At 41.1% G+C, this 5553-nt stretch overlaps 1 pseudogene; it reads right to left on the minus strand.

Moving 5' to 3' along the window:
- Positions 1 to 4161: 4161 nt before the first annotated feature.
- LOC147456411 (uncharacterized) lies at positions 4162 to 5124 on the minus strand (annotated as a pseudogene).
- Positions 5125 to 5553: the final 429 nt, after the last annotated feature.

The following is a 5553-nucleotide window of genomic DNA, read 5'->3' on the forward strand; positions in this document are numbered from 1 at the left end:
AAGGTAGAGTGTCTATGATGCCATATTCAGGATATTTTTAGCTTTTCCTTGCTCCTGAAGAGCGGAAAAAGAATAATTTTATCACTCCATGGGGCTTTTTTTTTTCTTCCTTCCTTTTGGGTTGACAAATGCCTGGAGCTTTTGAAAGAAAAGTAGACTGGGTCCTTACCCCATTCCTTGGGAAGTTTGTCAAAGGATTCATAGATGATTTCTGTGTATACAATTCAAGGAAAGAACATGTTCAAAATCTTGACATGACTTTTGTAAGGTATGATGAATGCGGGGGTCAGTTAAACCCTAAAAAATGTCATTTGGTGCAGCCAAGGGTGGAGCTTTTGGGCATGTGATTTCAAAAAATGGGATTGGAGTAGATCCAGAGAAAGTGGAGTCTTTGTTGTTACTGTCATCTCCAAAAGATACCACAAATAGTTGGCCACTTTCATACATAAGGTTAAATATATGTCTCCTTTCATACATTTGGCATCACAACTATTGTATCCATTGCGGCAAGCGGTTAAGAATGATCCCTTAGAGTGGTCTTGTGAATGTGACGATGTTTTGACAGAGTCAAAGAGGTTTTGAGTACGTTGACAATTATGAAATCTCTTGACTGGGAAAAGGAGTTTTATGTTAACCCATTAGTAGAAGATGATTCCATTGGTGCCATGTTATTGGAAAACGAGAAGGAATCTTAGTATATGAAGCATGTTCATTATGCTAGCAAAGTGAAGACTCCTCATGAAAGATATTTCTTTGAATTGAATTGGTGACCAATATGGTTTATGCTTGCAGATGATTCAAACACTACTTGCTGCAAAAGTCATTCACCTTTGTCACCAATTATTCATTGCTTCCCCAGTTGCTGAATAGTTCAAATATATCCAAAACAGTGATGAGATGGGTTATTGAGCTTCAGGAGTTTCCGTTCACCTTTTTGGTGGAAAAGAGTACTTGGGCTACCCTGGCAAATTTACTCACTTATTAAGACACTCCCGTTTTGGTTAAAGAAGAGGAGGTGCAAAAGAAGAAAGTCGAGACTCTTGCCATTTTCGATGCTTCATTGTTGTACTTTGATGGTTCTTATCGAAGAAGTCATGATGCTACTTCAGGAGGAATGGATTTTTATGATGCACAAGGGAAGCTTATAAGAAAGCAAGGGTTGAAACTTGATGCAAAAAGTAACAATGAGGCAGAGTACAAGGATAAGAGAATTGAAAAGGGTGATTTGATGTTGCGATACAATAGTAAGTTGTACAATTCTTTTCAAAAAAATTTCAAATCAAATGGGAAGGTCCTTTTACAGTTGTGAACAAATTTGATAATGGCACATACTAGTTGACTGGTTTGAGTGGTACAGACCATAAATATCGTGTTAATGGTTATAGATTGAAGAAATACTTGGAACGTTTGATGATAGTTGTGACATATGACATGCTATCGATAGAGGAAGATAGTATGGAGACATCTGAGAATGTAAATGAGATTTCTAGGAATGAGCTGCAAAAGTTGTTTACCCTAGAAACCACTGCTTGTCATGAATGATCAAGCAGGAAAGGGGAGGTTGGCAAGCTATGTAAGTCATTTTTTGGATGAGCATAAAGTCACTAAGTCATGCCAAAAATCTTGCCCACTAGCCTCATGGCCCTGCAAGTTTTGGAAGTGGCCCTATAAAAATTCATGTACAAAGGTGTGATTTTTTCAAGCTTGTGTTCTGATGTTTTGGATTGTTTGAGTCAGCAAAACATGGTTTTTAATAAGTATTTTATCCGTGCTTTATAGCTCATGAATCCGACTTGTAAATCATGAGTTATGCGCATCCAAAGTGGGCAGTCTCAACTTAGAAGGTGATTGTTGTGAGTGCATGGGACAAGCGAAACTGGGACAACTTGGGGGTCTCATATTAGAAATGCTGAAGTTTTACATTCATGGAGATAGCCCAGGTGATGGGCTTTGAGCCGTGTGTTATGGTGTGTCATTTGGTGAGCAAAGCAACAAGTTATGCCTCGGGGGAAATTGTCCAAGAAGTCCTCTTATGCTTTAGGAGAAAGCTGGAATGTTTTGGGCTTGGGAGGAATGAAGAGGATGTTTCCATGTGTCACGGAGATTATCCCACATGAGAAGAGGAAAAGGGAAAGTGGGGGGTATATAGGGCACATTCGGTGCCAACTATAGTTGTATCAAAGGGAAAGGAGCTCTCTCCAAGCTTGGCAATGGGGGCTCGTGGGCTCATGGGGAGGGAGATGGTGCACTTTAAGAGTTCACACTACTTAGACAAGTTTTTGGCCACTTATTTTTGTCCTCGACCACTTGCCCCCACCCCATTCCTTGGTCAAAGGGTCACCAACACCTCATTTTTTGCCCAAAAAGGGCCTAAAAGGAGCCAATTAAAAGATGCATGAGGAGAGAACATTGTCAGCTAAGAAGAGAGAAAAATCTTGGGGATAAAAGATAAGAAAGACCCCATATTAATAGCTACAACACCTACACAACTTCTAGAGAGCTCATTTTTGAGCAAGAAAGAGTGCACCCCCGAGTTTGAGTGGACATAACTCTTTCATAATTCATCTGGTTTTTGTCTATGGATACTCTATGGACATCTTCACAAGAGGAGTTTCTTTATGATGTCCCTTGTTTTTCCTAAGTTTGAGTGTGTTCCATGATTGAAGGGTTTTTCATAAATCTCTATAGGTGTTTACCATAGGTGTTTTCGACCGTGCAATAGTTCTTCCTTCCGACGGTGTGGCATGTGCAAGGCTATAGAGGCATTCATTTTCCTGCTCGTTTTCACGCTAACAACATGTCCAAGAAAATTGGGATCAGATCGGCCTCTAAACGGCCTCGAGCGTGATCCATGTCTCAAGGAAAAACTCCCTTGTCCTTGTGCCAAGTGAAAGTGGGCAATCCCTCTCTTGATGCGCATTGCTTTAGAGAATGTGTAGAAAAAAGAGCTTTAGCATCCTCAAAAAAACACCCAAGTAGATGAGAGCGTAGTCCCCCCCACCCCCCCTTTGCCGTTCGCTTGAGGATGCCTCCCATTTTTATGTGTTCCATGGTGGTGCTCTAGCACGCAAAGCTAAAAGACAACAACATGATCTATTGGTGGGCAAAGGCATGGTGCATGGTGACCCTCCCACTAGCTCCTCCACACCCATCTCAAAGACTCTTTGAGCTTGGCGATGAGCATGTGTTCGTGTTAAGTATGGATCTTGATTTACCCCTTGCAATTTTTTTAATTACAAACACACATTTGTAAGGCCCCCGTTATGAGGAGAAGCCATTGTGCGTGAAAAAAAATCACTTGTTGGAAAACCAAAAATTCACAATTCAAGCTGATGTTTGGGGTCCTGCAAGTACACCATCCCTTGGTGGCTCGTTCTACTATGTAACACTCATAGACAATGCAACTAGAAAAACATGGGTTTATGTAATGAAGAATAAAACCGATGTGTTTTCTACATTTCCAAGGTGGAAAGCCTTTGTGGAGAACAAAGTAGGTACTACCCATAAATGTGTCAAATCCGATAATGGAGGCAAATATTGCAGCCAAGCTTTTGAAATCTTTTGTGCTAGCATGGGATTTGGAGGCAAAGGACAACCCTAAGGACACGACAACAAAATGGAATTTCGGTAAGGATGAACAAAACAATCAAGGAGGGAGAACGAAGCATGTGGCTACATGCATGCATACTGCTTGGTCTTTAGACAGAAGCAGTAAGTACGTTTGTGTACTTAATCAACCATTCACCCTCAACAACATTGGATGGGGTTTTTCCAGAAGAGGCATGGACAGGTAAACCGGTGAATTATGCACTTATCAAAGTGTTTGGGTATGAGGCTTTCATGTACATAGATAGAAGTATAAGGTCAAAGCTAGATACAAAGTCCAAAAAGTGTTTCTTCATTGGCTATGGAGACACTGACTTTGGTATCGCCTATGGAATCTTGAAGATGGTAGAATCTTTAGAAGTAAGGATGTAATTTTTAGCGAACAAAGTATGTACAAAGATTACTTGGAAAGAAAACAAACAAAAGAGACAGGTGATGAGTACATGGAGCTTGAGGACGATGAAGACTCAAGGAGTGCCAGAAACGCTGAAACGCAAGAACTTAGAAAATTTCTTGACTCAACTTTGCTATGACGCACATCTCTCCTGTTATTGCACTCTTAAAAAATAAAAAAATTCTTAAGGTTCCAAGCATTGTTCATCTTCAAAAAAAAAAGTATGATAAGGTTGGGGTAGGTGACGGTGATAGAGAGCAATGGGGTGAATCTCTCGGTGAGAATGACAACACAAAAGATGCTCATGGTGAGGCAGTGGGTTGTTTTAGGGTTAACACGAAAGCTCCTCATGTGCATAGGTTGTGATTTTCTAACAGCTCGATGGAAATGGGTGGTGCCATCAAAGTCAACAATACTTGATCACCTTCAAGCTGATACATTGCCTATTGAAGGCTCAAAGGCCCAACTTGTAATATGCGAACATTCAATAGCAAGGAGGCTCGTCAATGAGACCAAGGAAGCATTGTCAATTGCTAATATTGCATTTTTTGAAAATTGTTCTTGAGCAGGTGGTACATCTGTATCCTTGACCATTGAGAGGCCGATTGCATAAGCAAATGGAAACTTAGAAACAGTAACTGGAGCAATTTCACAGTGTCTCCCACAGGGAAAGCAACATACGCTTGAGAAACATCTATGTGACAGAACGACTTCGGTTCCTGATTATCTGCAGCACTGCATATATTGAAAATCATTAGCCTCAAGAAATGCACGAGGATCTGCAGATCAGCGTGCCCATTTTCTTCCGCATCCATGTCACCAACTTCATTGTGAAGAGCGATCATAGGAGGGAGCCATGCTGGACCAAGTGCTACATTGTCTGCTCCACCCTCTTGACTTGATCCTCTTCAAACGGGTAATCTTCTGTAGCATCCATGGCGGCAAGAACAGATTCGTGCAGGAGCTGGAATTGAGCATTGGCTGCCAAAAGGGGAAAACCAGCATGATTTGGCTCGTTACAGCAGTAGGACAGACTCCATCAACGACTTCTACATCAGATTCTGCCTTGGTTTCAACAGCAGCGTAGGTAGCATTTGTTGCAATAGGCAATAGCACACCCGCATAAGTAGGCATCCGAATTGGCCAGTAGCACCACGGCTACAGAAGTGTCAAATTAGAATGCCTCAACTTGCAACAGAGAAGGGCTAGCCAAGCCAAGAAAGTTATCTGAGAAGGGCTACAGTATGCGCTGCTCTAGTAAAGAAAGTTGCCAAAACGGGTTTAAGGGCTGCATCTTCTTGGACGTCATGCTTGCGTGTAGGCAAAAAAGGGTCTGCCTCATCAATCATGTCAGATAAAAAGGTCGTAAGAATGGCATCTTCCTCAGTAAAAAGATCATCTAGCCACAAGGATGATTGTCCTGCATCTTTAAGATTGTCCTGCATCTTTAAGATGTTAAGTAAAAAGGTGCTTTTTCGCACACGCCTTAGAGTATAAAAAATTAGACGTACATTTAAAATTTTAATATTTCTTGCCTTGATTTAACCTATCTA

The sequence above is a fragment of the Adiantum capillus-veneris genome, chromosome 6 (genome assembly GCF_014529385.1).
Source record: "Adiantum capillus-veneris isolate H3 chromosome 6, ASM1452938v2, whole genome shotgun sequence".
Lineage (NCBI taxonomy): Eukaryota > Viridiplantae > Streptophyta > Polypodiopsida > Polypodiales > Pteridaceae > Adiantum > Adiantum capillus-veneris.